This window comes from Ambystoma mexicanum, chromosome 4p (genome assembly GCF_040938575.1).
Source record: "Ambystoma mexicanum isolate Mex_15411 chromosome 4p, UKY_AmexF1_1, whole genome shotgun sequence".
NCBI classification, from domain to species: domain Eukaryota; kingdom Metazoa; phylum Chordata; class Amphibia; order Caudata; family Ambystomatidae; genus Ambystoma; species Ambystoma mexicanum.
In genome coordinates this window covers 224,351,480-224,368,635 of record NC_090927.1, presented here as the reverse complement: position 1 = coordinate 224,368,635, position 17,156 = coordinate 224,351,480, and positions in this window count along the sequence as shown.

Sequence of the window (17,156 nt, the reverse complement as noted above, 5' to 3'; positions counted from 1 at the left end):
CCGAAGGTATTTTCTTCTATGGTTTCTCTGAAGACCTGCAAAACAAAGGTATTTAATGAATGAATGAACTTGTTAAAAGAAAAGAAATAAGAAGTTTCATATGTGCTTACCTGAATTACCAGCAAGGCTTTACTTCCCTTATTTTTACTGTGCTTGTTTCTGAAGGCAGCTATTCATTTCTTTTTGACGAACTGACGTAATTTAATTTTCCCTTAAAAACGAGTATAGCTGCAGCCTTACCACAGCCTAAGCCTTGTAGGGAACCACGAACCTGCAAAGGATAAATGGAAATTCTAGCAAGAGTGATCTCTCCAATGTAGGGACCAGTTCTAATTTGATGAATTATAAACAATGATTATTCTTACCAAGACACTTTCCCTTGATACTTTAAAAGAAGCTTTGGATGCTATACAGATAAAAGGCTTTCGACACCATTACCCCCTCAGAATAAGTCACCTACCCAACGCGCCCCTGTAGAATACAGGATGGAGAGCTCCACAAAAAAAAGCACCGGTGAGTATCGAGGGTCATTTTCAAAGTACACTGTATCACAGTTATCAGTTTGTGAATGGGAATTACAATAGCGGTTTTGTTATAAATTCTGTTTTTACAGAACTAGTGCCCAGACCATAGGCAATCAGCTGAAAAGGCATTACGCTCCAGCAGAGACTTAAGGTAAGCGTTACAATGTTCTCATGATCCGACTTGGAAATATTAACTGAGGATTATGGATAAGCAGGAGGTATACCTCCAGGTGAGAGAAAATCTGAGGCCTCATAGGTAAATACTGTGACAGGGAAGAATAGGACTAGGACTAATTAAGTGTACCAGTAAGTAATCGCAGCAATAAAAACCGGGGCTGGTGTGGCAGCCAATCAAGTTCTTCAAAATATGAGCCGAATCTCATAGTCCAAGCCTGCGTTCCAAGCAAGCTCACTTATGCTAATACCCGCTCCTACTTTTCCTGACTATCTTTCGTGACTCTCTGTCAGTGCCCTTGATGATCCATCCACTCCCTTCCTCTTCTCTCCTCTTACTTACCGCCAGGTGTGATGGCACCACTGTGCTGACCCTCTCATTTCCCCGGGCCACCATAAATATAGAAGAGGGGCTCTTCTCTGAGCCTCGCTTCCATTTCTAGGGCCGCCATGTTGGGTGAGTGTTTGAAGCAACTTGTCTTGCACTTGCTATGACCCCTTGTTTCAAACAAATACATTGCTATTGCACCACATTAAACCCGTGGAGCTAATAGCTATAATCATCAGCTTCTTGGGTTGTATTGCGTGGTAGAGTCCAAAGGACCTTCGTAATTACTCAGACACGGTCTCTGTTGCAGCCCAGGAGCTGGTGATTATTGCTTAAGAACTAAAGAAGCCCATTCTTTAAAAACTACAAAGCTCTTCTATTTCATTTTAGGCATTAAATAAAGCCATCACCACTCCCACAACTGTATCACACACTCTAGCCACATCATCATACCCTTACACTAACCTGCTCATGGGTGACGAGTTATGGCTCAATGAACACCAACACCCATCTAAACCGAGAATGCAACTGTGCACCAAGCACACCCACATGCAGGAAACGGTAAATCATGGCCTGCCTTGCATAGATGTTCTTACACAGAATGAAGCTGAGGGCTGGGTTCCTGTGATCTATGCACTTCCAAAAATACACAAGGATGATACTAATCTTTCCTGTCCTGTGACAGCTGTCTCACCACGCCTGAGCGGTTATCGTCTCCAGTCTGGATTATTGTACGGTGCGCTTTGCTGGCACCCCCACGCAAAACATCAACAAACGGTTATATGTGATTTTACCAAAGGTAAAAATCAGAGTTGTAAATTTCACTGGTGTCAAAATACCAGAAAAATACTGATTTTTCTTTTTTTAATATAATTCGGTGGTTCCCTCTCGTAAACTCCTTGTTTTTCTATCCTTTTAACCTCACCCCAACCCTATCCCACCCAATTTAACCACTTTCACCACTACCATATATGTATATTTAATTTTCAGTATTCTTTCAGTATTTTGGGTTTTGGTAAAACGGACCACTCGGATTTATTTTCAGTACAATTACTGGTATCCAACAAACTGCAGGTCAAAAAATGCCCTCAAGGTCACGCTTAACATCCCTAGTACTGCGCACATCTCAGCAGCAACATACTAAGTCCCTTAAAGATAACTTGCCCTATGGGCAGTTTCTTCGGCTGAATAGAAAATGTGCCTTTCTTGGAGGATTTTGATGATCAGGCATAGGGTCTGTCGGGAACATTGTCCTAACGGGGATAAACACGAAAGGGTGACAAAACATGCAATTAAGAGAGCGTGCTGCGCTGATAGGGGTGCTTTGTTGACACTCAGAGAAGGAATTTAACGGGTAGTCTGTGTTGCTACCTTTTCAGAAAATACGAATCAAATCAAGAAGCTGGTTAGAAAATATTGGTGCCTGGTCACCAGCACCTGATGTATGTCACAAATGCCATTATTTGCCCTCAGGTTAGGTAAGAACCTTAGACAATGTGGCTGGTGCACTCTAGATTCAGCACTGAACATGGGAAATCCACACAACACCATACAAGCCTCACTGAACGCACAAAGATCAGCTTTAGTAGGTCACCACCCATGTGGAAATTGCAGTGTTTGCACATTGACAATCAAAACCAGAGTTCATACAGGGAACTTTTCACTGGTCCCTCAGATAATTGACTAACTGTAATTCCACGAATGTCTTGTATGGGATTCATATGTCCATGTGCATTGCTTTATATTGGGATGACGACGAGGAAGGAGTTTATTAGGATTAATGAACACCGGAGTAGGATTCGCAACGGCACACTGACAGCGCCCCAGTCCAACATTCTTTGGAAAATGGACACAGCGAGTCTGGCCCCGCGCTGGCTCAGATGCTGCCTCCTGACTTTAAACTCTTCCATGTGGACCGGGTGGCTGATCACCCGGGAGGGGCGGTGGTGGCTGTTTTTAAGAATCAGTTTCTTTGTAGTATTCTACCATTCGATCATGGCATAAGGATGGACGCATTGCTCTCTCGCTTCACCCTATCCCCCTCTCAGACATCTTATATCTTGGTGGCCTACCATCCTCCTGGCAATGATCCTTCTTTTATTGAAGCTTTTGTCGAATTAGCAGCTGAGCTCCAGCTACGCTACTCCAATTTTTGGATAGTGGCCGATTCTAACTATAAAGTTAATGATCCAGCCGATGTAAGAGCTACGAGATTTTCGGAGGCCATGGAGGAACTTTCTCTCCCCCAATTGGTAATGGGCCCGACTCATCAGTGAGGTAACACCCTTGATCTTATTTTTGCACATCCTGCTCTGCTAATTTGTTGGTCCGACCACTTACTTATTTAATTCTCGTGGAAGCAGGCCATTGTTACTGCTGCCCATGGAGGTGGTAAGTGGTTGGGTCGCAATTGGCGGGCCTCTCCACTGGAACTAATTGCGAGCCAATTGCAATCCCTATGAGCAGATTGCTCCCCTTTCGATTTGAAAACTATGCAGCAGGCCTTCACCTCTATTGCTGACTGTGTTGCCCCACTTAAAACATTTAAAACTAGGGGAGAGACATCTAAACCGGGGTTCAGTGATCACACCTGTGCTCTGAGTCTTCAGCAATGGAGCACACTTGGCATATTAATTATTGTCCGTTTGCCAGGCAAATCTTTCAGCATACTACTGGACAGTATTCTAAAGCCATACTCTAGTATAAATGTGTCTTGTACTCCCAACAAGTGGAAAAGACCCTTAACCAGCCCGGGGAACTATTTAAATTGGCTCGTTCTCTGTCCTCGGTTCCCTCAGAAAGAGCACTTGTCTCGCAATCTCTGTGTGACTACCTTTCATTATTTTTCGTGAATAAAATTATTTCTATTCGTAGGAACGTACAGTCTATCAGCTACCCTCCTCCCAAATGTTGTCACAAGGTAGTGGCTTCTCCACCCGGCCCTGTCTGGGATATGTTCCTATTTTTCTCCCCGGATGAAATTGTAGTTGCCTCAGGTAGGCTAAAATCAGCCTCTCGCACTGATGCCATACGTTTATGGGTTCTACAGGAGGTGATGGTTCAGATTGCCCCGATTGTTGCTCAAGCAGTTAATGATTTTCTGAAAACTGACTTTATTCCAGCCTCTCTTAAGCATGCTCTGGTGATTTTGCTTTTGAAAAACCCTATACTTGTTCCTTCAGTGCTTGGCAACCTTCGGATTATCTCCTTAATGCCGTTTCTGCTGAAGGTGATTGAATCATTGGTCTGTCAGATTCTTAACACGCTCTTGGAGAAATCTTCCTTTTGACACCCCTCTCAATCTGGGTTTCGGCCAGGTCATGGCACTGAGGGTGTTCTGCTCTCAGTGGTAGACAATTTCGCTCGAATGCATGATCAAGGCGGCACAGGGACAGTAATTCTGCTGGACCTGTCAGCATCCTTTGATACCATCGATCATGCGGTCCTGCTGAGCCACCTCGATGGGGCCGGTCTCCTAGGGGCTGCAGCTTCTATCCTCTGGAATTCTCTCCCTCTAGGCCTCCGAAGGATGGACGACTGACTACATGCGCTTCAGGAGATCCCTGAAGAACTACCTATTTTAGCTTTCTTCTCTATACCTGCTTAGGTAGCGCCAAGATGCCCTCCGTCGAACATTTCGCTTTACATGTGTGAAATAAATAAATAAATAAATAGCGAGGACAATTTCAAATGGCCATTCATTGACCAATTGCATCCAGACTGCAATACTTTTTCCATGGCATCAACAGTGCTCAAGTTGGAACAGACTTGGATCTATTGTTTAAGAAAGCACATTCATTGTCTGAATGAGGATTTGCAATGGGCAGTGTTAATGGGCAGAATTCACCTTGCATTTGCACTGCTATGAACAACATGAGAACATGGTACACGGTTCGAGTATTACTTCAAGCATTGATTTAACTCTGGGATGAGGTGACGTTTTGCTCATCTACATGGATATCGAGACATATCAAGCATGGTGGATTAAACAATGGCAAGCACGTTTTTTACGCCAGAGTTTTGACGCTCCATATCAGGGCATTTTAGACAACGTGACAATGGATTCAGTCACATTAGATGTACGTACAAGATAGGTGTTGGCAGAGTATGGGCAGGTTGTAGTACTTTCTGAAGGTTACAGGAGTACTACATGTGCATCTTTGATAAATGAGGCGAGCCTTTGTTGAACCCCGTGGATATTTAGATATATGTAACATGGTGTACTAAATGGTGGTGAGTGGGGTTTAGATACCTAAAATGGCTACTGTCTCACAATGGGGCATTTTCGACAATGTGACAAGGCGTTTAGCCACGTCAAACGTCACTGTTAGAAATCAATATGGCTGAACGCAAGTCAGAGTAGAACCTGGAAGCGCGCGTTGCAGCAGTATACCATTGGACTGCATTGAGACGAGACCTGGTACAGACTAGGAACATGTGTTCTGTTGTTTAGAATAAGATGTTAGGCAGTTTTAAACCTATAATTATATGACCTTATTTCTTGGCTGTAGGTCCCTGGTGGCGTTTTGAATAATGTTACAGCAATTGGTTAGAAGACATCATCCATGGTTAGGATGCTGGATGGAATTGGTTGTCCGTCTTGGTTGCGTTTAAGAAGCCTCAGGCGTATTTCATACGTATACGGGTAAGGTTGAAAGGTTTTTGTTGTGATTTTTCAACACATTTGAACAAACGAGGTGAACGGACTTTGGTGTATTCTTTGTGTTAATTGTTTGACAGTGGTGCACCCGAGGGTGAGAGAGATGAGGTCTACTCGTTCCTGAAAACTTGAATTTTACCAAATGGATTTCACTGAAGTGAATAGATTTTTTCAAAAACATGTTAGGAATTTTTGATTACATTAGCACGTTTGCGTGGAATTAACTTTGTCATTGTGTATCATGGGTTTAATACTTAAGTTAGTAAATGTTATTGTTTATGGGTTGTTCTGTAGGCATGTGAAAGAACTCCCTTCTGACGGTTCGATGTAATAATGTCCCAGCAAAAATGTCAGCCCTGAGGAAGGCTGGGTCATTGTAAATTGTCATCCATTAGGACGAAACTGGACCTGGCTAGGAAGAACATGTTGATGGAACTTACTATCATTTCAGGGTGTGTCTGAATAACAGTTGTCCCTAGTTGCAGAGCAATCGGCTGCTGGGTATAAAAATAAGTGGCGCATGGTTGTCTTCATTCACAGTGCCTAACCGTATTTTATATTGATTATATAATATGTTCTATTTTGCAAAAATTATTATTTTGCACATTGGATGAGTTGATCGGATGTTGTATTTAATGTGGTCATTTGACTGTGGTGTGCAGGGGTTGTTGGATGCATGAGTGTTGAGATTGAGTATGGATGATGAAATGTGTATAATGAAACATGTATGACTTTATTGTTACACAATAGTTGATTTTGCGACGTCTGTGTGTTTATGGCCGAATAAATTGGTTTCGGACATTCATGGTGTAATTTTTTCCACAAATTCTCACTAAATATTTTTTAACAATCGTTTTTGTAGCAATATAACAGAGTGTATAGTATCATATGATTGTGTGTGTGTGTGTGTGTGTTGTTTTCTCATGGATCCTGCACACTAAGTACGAGTTTAGGTGGGATGACCTAATGTGTGTGTTTGAATACATGATCTAAGAGCAATTTCTTCTTTGATCCCTCCATTCACACTATCCCCACCCTTTTCCCTCTAGTTCCTAAAGCGCAAAGAAGTCATGTAAATGGTGAAAGCCAACCAGTGGTTGACTTGCCTACCGGGAACTCTGGAGATTAACCAGTGGGCCTCCGCACCGTGTGCCTCTTGTGTGGGCACCCTGGTTTTTTGCTCCTCTTATCCACTCCCTCATGCACCTGACCCATCCTCCCATTTCTCCTCCTCTCCACAACCCTTTCAATTAAAGAATGTGTTATTAAGCTTCGAGTACGTTATTTCTCGCTCTTACAAACGTTGCATGTCAGTTATTGTGTTGTGTTTAACTATTTTTCAATCGCTACGTAGGGATATTTATTTACCCCAAATATACTAGTGGGGGTGACCCCCTAAACCCTACTTAAAGGGGTTGGGCTTGCTCTAGGAAAAGGATTTCCAGCTCCACTCTAGTTGCCAGTCCACCCCTGCCTATAGCAGACTTGAGCAATATAGGTCGGGCGGGTGCCACCAGCTACAGTTATTAACCAGCTCAGTGGGCAACAATCCTACATGGCAAATGAACCTATTGGCGTTCTTTAAATAGTACAGTCGCATCCGTTGCTAGCTAAGCAATGCCTACCAGTTTAGGGATTCACAGGGACACTAAAGGGCGTCAACAGAAGCCTAAAAGCAAAAAATGTGGAGACACGCAAAAGCTGCAAATCCACAGCATGGATGCATAACACTGCCGTGTGTCTTCCAAAAGGCAGTCAAAGGGGCGCGTTACAAATTTGCCAGTATCCTGCTGGTGATTCTGGCAGGATACCAGCAAAACTGCCCCTACCATTACTGGTGCCTGATATCCCGGTTTTACTGGGATATTCCAGGTGCCGGCAACGGCAGGAAATCCCCATTCCATGACATCACATTATACTGATATTGTAACCATATAACACCACTTACTGTTTTGTCAAGGGGTGAAAGGACGTGTTCCATCGCTTCCAGTGATGTCACTTCGGGGCGGGTCAAATGACATCAAGCCCCGTGAGGTCATTAGAGGTCAAGGGTCGTGTGATGTCACTTCCGCTACGCCTGGCATTTTGGTGAAATGACGTCCCTGCAGCCAGGTATTTTTAATAGCATTTCACATTAAAAAGATATCCCAGCGTGCGTCCCCAATAAGAACTTCCCAAACCACAGACTGTAAAGCTGGGCAATAGTCATCCAGTAATCGATTAAAGGGCGGGGAATTACTGCTCAGCCCACGGGGCCTGGCTCGCGCTCCACCCTTTGTTTCCAGTATTAGGTTGGCGTGAAGTGCAGCTGCTGCTGCAGCTGTGTGAGCACAAGCTAGACTCTAGGTTCAGGTATGCAAATTAATATCACCAGAGCAGGGTTTCATTCCGTTTACTAATTCCCTGCCCAGCAGCTCTACTGCGCGTGCAAACCTTTTTCAAATTGAAAAAAGGGCTTGGGGGAGGGAGGCGAATAAAAGATCAGCAAGCAGAAGACCTGATTTAATAACCATTTCAACATATATTTTATTTTTCCTTGTAACGCAGATCCATCGATGATTCTGCTGCTCTTCTAGTTCTGCGTTCTACTTGTTTGGCATCAAAACCCACAAAATATCAATAGATGGTGCTATATGAGGGCCTGCTATGGACATCCAGTAGGCCCCCATGGGTGCTATGGGTCATCAGCACCTTAGAGGGTTGCCGGGGGACACCCGGTCTTAAGTGGGGGCAGGGCGCGCCATACCCAGACCATGCGGACCCTAGCCACCTTGCTGACACGAGGGTCCCACATCATCATGGCCTGCAGGCCCGTGCTCACAGTGTGGGCCTGCAAGCCCATGCTCACACAGTGTGGGCCTGCAGGCCCGTGCTCACACAGTGTGGGCCTGCAGGTCCGTGCTCACACAGTGTGGACCTGCAGGCCCATGCTCACACAGTGTGGGCCTGCAGGCCCAAGCTCACACAGTGTGGGCCTGCAGGCCCGTGCTCACACAGTGTGGGCCTGCAGGCCCGTGCTCACACAGTGTGGGCCTGCAGGCCCGTGCTCACACAGTGTGGGCCTGCAGGTCCATGCTCACACAGTGTGGACCTGCAGGTCCATGCTCACACAGTGTGGACCTGCAGGCCCGTGCTCACACAGTTTGGGCCTGCAGGCCTAAATGAGAGACGGACTCGGTTGTTCCTCTTCTGGAGTCTGCAGCCGTTCTGATGCACGTGCCTGCAGGGGTGCTCCTTTTATTAGCTACATGGGAGAGACACATTCCCTTAAAGAGGCAACACACTTGGGAGGGACACACACCACGCTACTCCTTTTTCATAACAAACAAATGTTACTGAAACATAAATGATTCCCTCCCCGCTACAGAACAACATTACTTGGGCTACTTCAGAATTTAGGATCAATCAACAACAAATAGGATATGCCACTGCTACACACATGGGGCTCACATTGTTATAGACATACAACACATATCAACATACTCTTAACATAACCAGCGGGTGAAAGTCACGGTTGGCGGACTGCCGGTGGACCACATGTTACAAAACTCTTTATTAACCTGGGGTAAGTGGAACTTCCAATACTGAATGACGCCATTGCTAGCTGCTGGCACCATTTAGAGCGTGCCTACAAACCTATGGGAACACAGCTTCACATCCATTTAACTGGGACCACATTAAGCACATCATTAACATGCAGGCCCTCAGCATCTAAACACATGTCTACTGATACTTCGTTGAGCACTTGCAGAACTGCAGGAGACCAGTTCACTTTGCTCCATTGTCCGTTCAGGATAGTCATTTCCACAGGTCCAGGTCTGTTGATGTTACAGTTCAAGGCCGGTAAACCCGCACCTGAGAGCACCAGGGGCCACATCGGCTCAGACCCTTGATGTTGGGGCAGGCAGCGATACGCAGGTAGCAGGGCGTCCAACTGCACCAGGCTCAGTCAGTCCCTTGATGTGGGGGCAGTCCACGAGACGCGGGTAGCAGGATGTCTCGGCTGCACCACATGTCGGCGACAGAGCAGGGGTGTCAGCACGTTACTCTCTCCCCTTTTCCTCTGCTCTGCTCCCCTGACAGGAGTGTCTATTTACTGTAGTGGGACAGGAGGGCACACAAGCACTCGTACAGAGCTGCAACCCTCGATTGTTCATAGCACTGCTTCTGGGTGGTAGGTTTGAGGGCTGCGAAACATTGGTTGGCCGGACACAGAGGATAGGGTGTCTGGTCCACTTCTCCTCCTCTCCGAGGCAGGAGTCAATGCTGCTGATGGGGCCACAGCAGTCCTGGCCTGTCCCATCTTCCCTTCTTCCAGGCAGGACGATAGGACAGGTGATGTACCCGCTCGGGATGGCAGGAGTCACAGCCAGGGCTACACCGGCATGGTCCATGTATGGCGGGTCCGGCAGGGCGCACATGGCAGGGCAATGAGGCCACTTGCACTGATCCCTCCCCCAGGCAGGCGTGCAGGCAGGAATGCTGCCATCAGCAAAGGGTGCCCACCAGTGGAAGGGTAAGAGTGGGGGCAGGGTGTCGTTGGTGGCAGGGTGTTAAGGCCACTTCTTTATTCAGCTCACCCCAGTCAGGAGTAGTTGGCATTGCACTGCATTGCAGGGCGCACACATGTGGGCATGATGTTACTGGAGCAAGGGTGTCGCTGGTGGCAGGGTATTTGAAACCACACATTTCCCTCCCCCAGTCAGAGGTTATGATTCTACCAGCAGTATGGTGCACCAGCCCGCATGTGAGATGCAACCCTCTCTTGTCGGTGGCGGGGAGTCAGGTCACCTGTTCCTGCTCCTCCTTGAAAAGCAGGGGCTGTTGGCACTGGTGTGCTGTGAAGCTGAGAGCCACTCGTTACCGCCTTAGCCAGGATTACAGGCTTGATGTGTAGCTTTGTGCACCTTGTTGTTGAAATGTTTTATTTCACCTCCGGGCCCGGGATATGCCGAGGGCCGTGTACCATCCTGTTGCGTTGTACTGGCAGGGCGTGTTACACTTCCCCTGACCGCCTGCGGGGCCTGGGTTGTATAGGGCGACATTTCCTTTCTGCTCCGACGTGGGGCACTTCCCTTGTGCTTTTGTTCCAGCTGCCTCACCACCAATGGGCCTGAGATCGATCTGGGCATTTACATTTTATTTCCTTTAGTGCGCTGGCATGGAGCGCTTCCTTTGATCACCGCCAGAGGCCCGGGATCTTTCCTTTTCCCAGCTCCAACTCTGCAGCATTTTCCACCTTAGCTCTGACATGAAGCTATTGATTTCACCGCCGGCAGCCCGGTCTTGCTACAGCTGGGGCTGCCGTCACAGCACAGTGCTGCCTGTATTATTGGTGGAAGTGGGCAGCCTCTGTACACTGTTTTCACCGTCCGGCCCGGGATCGTCAAGGACCATCTACATGTCATCTCCCAGCCCCAACATGGAGCGCTTCATTTTGTTTCCTTGCTCCGACGTGGAGCACAGTAATTTCCCTGTCTGGAGGGCCCGGTTCTGCTCAAGTTGTTATAACTCGCCGTCCGCCTGGCCCTGGATCTTCATGAGGGCTTTGGCGGGGCCGCAACCTTCAGGGTTGTGGTACTCTTCTTTCGCATTGGGCGTGGAGGTGTCTTTGTTGGCGGCAGCAGCTGGGCTCCTCCTGTTGCACCCCAGGTGGCCCATTAATGCTTCAGGGCAGAGCAGATTGATGCCTTCCTTCTTTTGGCGGTGGATGCCGCTTCTAGTTTCTTACTTCTTCAGTGCTGCAACTTGGAGCGCATTCAATGAAGATTACCCCAGCTAGCTGCGCAGGGAGTATTAATTCTATTAAAGACTAAGGAGGCGAGCATTATGCTTCATCTCCATTTATTTCTACTCTTCAGCAGTTCAACACAACATATATAAAACCATGAAAAGTGTAGAACAGAACTTTTCGCTTTTCAAAACTACAATATCCATGAGTCTCTGTAGTCCATGCCCTTTCCACCAGTCACAACGCACTTCCTGTGCTTGGGCTCCTCCTCTGCTTTTACTCGCTCTGACAGTCACTCATGTTCTTTAACTGATCCTCGCCAACGGTGCAGAGGGTCTTCTGAACTTTAAACTCAACTGCCGGTGCTCTTCCGGACTCTTGATACCTTCAGCTACGACACTGCCTTCAGCTGTTCTTCTGATCTTCCCCTATGAAAACATAATAAGAGATCTTAGGGTGGTGTGTATGTAATGTCCTCACTCATAATGCATCAACATTTATATACATTACAGTACTCGGGTGGGAATTTAATGCTCGCCTCCTTAGTCTTTAATAGAATTAATACTCCCTGTGCAGCTAGGAGGGGTAATCTTCATTCTATGACAAGACTGGAGGCGAGCATTATGCTTGTTCAAAGCTTCCCCAGCACCGCACCAGCTAAACCCTCTGCTGGCTTAAAGTAAAACTCTTTAAAAGTACGATCGCTTGATCAGTCTGCTGCTAGCATTATTTCACTCAAAGGCACTCCCGCTCTTGCGGCTGACGATTCCATTGCTCCTCTCACTGAATGAGCTCCATACGTGTCCACATTCACACCTGCTGCCTGCATGACCTCTTTGACCCATCTAGCTATGGTAGCTGATGCCACTGCGTGGTAAGGCTTCCTGCGCACTATTACTAACTGAGTAGTATTTACTGCTCTATTCTCTGCTGTTCTATTCTCGTATTCTTTAATACATCGTGCAACGCACCATTTCGAATTGTTCGGAAAATACGGATAATGCACTGTGGAGGTGCCTGTCTTGGTCCTCCTGGCTATGGAGAATGTGACTCCCTCCGGACCGAAGGACCGTCTGTTAATTTCTAGCACTCTAACGTCCGACACTCGTTTGCATGAAATCAGACATAATAACATAGCTAGTTAACCTGACAGTCCCATGTTGTACTATATTTGGGCCCTGGCGGCACTCTGAATCTTGCTCCTCTAATGAGCCTCACTACCGCGGGATGCTCCCCTGCCGGTACCCCTTCTATTGGCATATGCCCTGCTGATATGGCTGATCTGTATACTCCTATTGTCTGATAAGCTTTCCCGATCTGCAATAAGTGCGCCAGGAAATTCAGTATTTCCACTACAGGTGCTGAAACGGGATGAACACTTCTGTTCTTGCACCAGCTTGTCCACTTTGCCCAAGCTGCGTCGTAGCTCCTCCTAGTGGATGGTGCCCAGAACTCCGCGATAAGCTGAGCAGCCTGCGCCGAAATTCCTGGCAGCGCCCAGCGTCTCCTGATATCCTGCACGCGACTAGCAGGAGTGTCCCTCTCATTCTCAGAGGATGACACGACCCAACTGGGTCTGTGAGCAGTCGCTCTCCTTCGGGGAGGACTCTGGGAACGTCCGCTACTAGTTTCATTAGTGTTGGAAACCACACTTGTGACTTCCACAAAGGTGCTACTAGTACCAGTTCCGCTTCCTCCCTCCGACACTTCGCTAGCACTCTGCTCAACATCGCGAAGGGAGGGGAAGCGTAATGCGGGCCTCCTGCTCATTCCTGCAGGAAAGCATCCGTTCCTTGCGCTCCTGGGTTCAGCCTCCAGCTGAAATAGAGGTTTGTTTGTGTGTTGAGCTGAGAGGCGAAGAGGTCCATATGTAACGGTCCCCATCTCCTGTCTAGCTTCTGAAACACTGCTGGATCCAGCTTCCAATCGCTGGAGTCTGTAAGGTAACGAGAGTTCCAGTCTGCTACCACATTCAGCGAGCCTGGTAGGTACTCTGCAGTCACTGACGTTTCTGTCCGTAGGCAAAAGTGCCAGAAGTCCTCTCTAGCATCTTGGACCTTGTCCCGCCTAGGTGGTTTATGTACCTTACTGCTGATATGTTGTCCATCTTCAGCAGTACACAAGATTTCACCCTTCCTCTTGTGAAGTCTTTGATCGCGAATGATCCTGCTAGGAGCTCTAGACAGTTTATGTGGAGACTGAGCTCCTCTTCGCTCCACTTGCCTCCGGTCTGTAGGGTCCCGCATCTGGCTCCCCAGCCCTTCCGGCTGGCATCCGATTCTATTATCAGATCTGGCTTGTCTCCGAATATGGCTCGCCCATTCCAAGCTTCCATATTCTTTAACCACCACTCTAGTTCTGTAATGGAGTCCTGATCTAGAGGCACCTGTTGGTGATACTTCAGACCCTGTTGTAGATGTTTTATCTTCAACCTCTGTAAAGCCCGGTAGTGCAGGGGCCCTGGGAATATGGCCTGAATAGATGCTGCTAACAGCCCAACTATCCTCGCTAATATCCTGAGGGATATTCGTTGTTTCTCTAAACATAACCTGATCTCCCTCTTTATATCTTTGAGCTTCCGAGCTGGCAGCTCCAGAGTCGCTTTCTTTGTGTCTAGTACGAACCCCAGAAAGTCTAATCTCTGTGCTGGAATGGTATCTGACTTCTCTGTGTTCACCAGAAATCCTAGTGAGACTAGAAGTTTGTGTACCCATCTCGTTTGGTATACTAACACCTCTTGATCTTCTGCCAGGAGTAAGAGGTCGTCCAGATAGATGATCAGTCTGACGCCCTTCTCTCTGATTGCCGCCGCTTCATCAACTTCGTGAATGCCCAGGGTGCTGAAGCAAGCCCGAATGGCATTGTCTTGAATTGCCAGGATTGTCCTCGCCAGCGGAAAGCTAGGTATGGTCTGTACTCTCTGAGGACCGGGACTGTGAGGTAGGCGTCCTTCAGATCTAAACGTGTTAGCCAGTCTCCTTCTCTTAGAGAGTCCCTGAGCTGATGTATGCCCTCCATTTTGAAGTGGCGGTATACTATCCATCCGTTCAGCTCTTTGCGATTTATGACTGGACGCACCTTTTCCTTCCTGTGCACTAGGAACATATTGCTCACAAATTTGGGTGCTGTCTCGCATCTCTCTATCGCCTGTTTGCGGGCAAGCTGCGCTATCTCGCTGTCTAAGCATGCTTGTTCCGCTTGCGCTAGCCTCCGACTCTGTGGTCTGCTCCGCTGAACTGGGCTCTCTATGAAATCTAGCTGCAGCCCTCCGACGGTCTGCAATATCCAGGAATCGCTCGAAAGCTCGCGCCAATTCTCTAAAAACATGCGTGTCCTCCCACCCACAGGAGGATACTGAATCGCTCTCACCTGGCGTAAATCCTTGACCTCGTCCTGATCCCCTGGATCTGCGGCCTCTCAGGAATCTCCCTCTGGACGGAAAGAATGTATCCTGGCTCTTGTTCTCCCAGTATTGCACTCTGGGGTTCTGAGGTCTTCTGCCTCCTTGACTGCGACCGGCTGCACGACCCCTCGAGCGGCCGGTCCCTCCAAAAACTCTACTTGGGAATATTTTCCGAATCGATGCTTGAGCCTTCGAGGGAAGCGTATGTCCCGACAAACCGGCCCATCTCCTTCCCAAAGGTCTCTCCAAACAGAAGGCCCTGGGCTCCTTCTCCCGCTTCATATGAGGAGAGGTTGCTAAGTTTCGAATCTATCTTGAGCAAAAGGCCCTTCCTCCTCTCCGAAGCAATGGTGCAATTGGCGTTCCCGAGAAGACATACTGCTCTCTGGGCCTATCCCGCGAGACCTTCGGGGTCCACTTCTTCTCCTGTGTCCCTAGCTCTCTCTGCGAGGACCACGATTTTCGCAAGAGGGCCTGCTAAATCTAGAACCTTTTCCTGGCAACTTTTCCAGGACCTATCAATACCCTTATGGGGGTCTTTATTGGTTTTTGACACGAAGGTCAGCATCTTCGGATCGAGCTCTGGGGCTTCCGCTACTTTCCCCGGGAGATCTGGACGCGGGCATTCCGCTCGCAGTCGTTGTCTCACCTCCTTGTACAAAGGCTTGCGTAGTCTAGCTGTCGTATACTGTGCCACTCAGGGGGATGGCTGCCATTCGGTGGACCTCGGGTTCCGGATGCTCTCCGGGTCAAACATATCCTCCTGAGGTTCCAGAAGGTGCTTCTCCTTCCGTGCTCTCTTGCCCGAACTGGGTTTCGCCCAGTCTTCTTCCTCGACCTCTTCGTCTTCCTGCGAAGTCTGATCGTCAGTCTGCTCATCTTCCGAGCCGGGGTCATCTCCTGTATTGTCATCCCCTGGAGAGGGGGTCATGAGGTCCGGCACCGCCTGCCGTTGCAGATAAGCTTCCTTTAGCTTAGCAAACGCATCAGGCACCTCTGGGGCCCTGTTCGCTGCCCCTTCCAAAGCGCCCTGGGGGTCGTCCGAGGCCTTCCTCTTCAGGGCTGTTTTACTCCCCTTGAGTTCCTTTTAAGGGGTCTGTGGGCGTGGACTTCCAGTCCTTGGTGCTGCTACTAGGCTGCGAAAACATAACCTCCAGTGTCTCCAGCCTCTCATGTAGGGGCCTGGCGCCCTCTGCCACTGCATCAACCAGCGAGCTCCCCAGCACTTGCTTAAAGCTGGCAGCGAGGTCTTGCGACTGCTCCTCCTCGCTCCACTCGAACTATGACATTTTCTGAAGTGATGTGTGCCCAATATACCTGAGACAGGTCTCTTAGCACGCCCACTGCTCCTGCTTGATAAATCAGAGTCAGTAAAAAGTCCTTTTTTACTTCTTAACTCTGTTCTTTTTTTTTCTTTTTTTTCAGTGGCTACACCTATGTCCTTAGCTCTTAGGCTCCAGTAAGCCTTTGTCTCTAAGGCGCCAATCTTCTGTTGAGTAACAGTATAGGGATCTGCAGTGTCTTAGCACAGCAGCTCTCTCCACGTGCACCTGCAGTCTCCTAATATGCTCTCCCGGAGCAACGGCGCTCACGATTGTAAGATCGCTGGTATCAGGGCCTTGATCAAGCCAATGTAAGCTATTTGCTCTTCCGAGCGCTCTGCCGCTGGTGTGTAAGGAAAATCTCACGTCGCACAAATGCGGAGTCCTGATGCGTGCGTAATGCGCCTAACTCCTCCCACCCACGGGTGGCGGCTAACGCTTCGGAGTGTGGAGTTTACACACGGCTCGCGGTAGCACCACCCACCCGCGGGTGGGGGCTGCCTGCTCGCAAGCTCTCCGGCCGCGCTCTGAACTTCGCAGGCGCTGGCTCCGCCTCCCCAAAGGTGGGGGCAGGCATGCGGATGCCAGCGCGGCCGGTGCCGCGTGTCTTCGCGAGGCTGACTAAACCCCTGGAGTGCCGATCTTACAACACGGGGCCGTCGGCCTCGCGAACGAAATCTCTCCCTCAAGAAAACTTTGCGGAATCTACTCCGACGCGTAGCTACGATAAAACACTCAATCTCACAAGAGCACGCGTCCGTGTTCCTAGACTATGCGCCTATAACACTCTGGATAAATGATTACAGAAATTATCATATTTCTTTTTTTTTCTTTTTTTTTTTCTATATGCTACATAAGCGAATCTTCTCTTTCACACACATACTGTGCTAGGCATAATCTTAATCTTCCACTCAAACCCAGTCATTCCAACCTTTACATGCAGAAAGGGAAGAAATGGTACTTATCTGCTTGAAGAGCGGTAAAAGAAGAGGAGGGGCCCAAGCACAGGAAGTG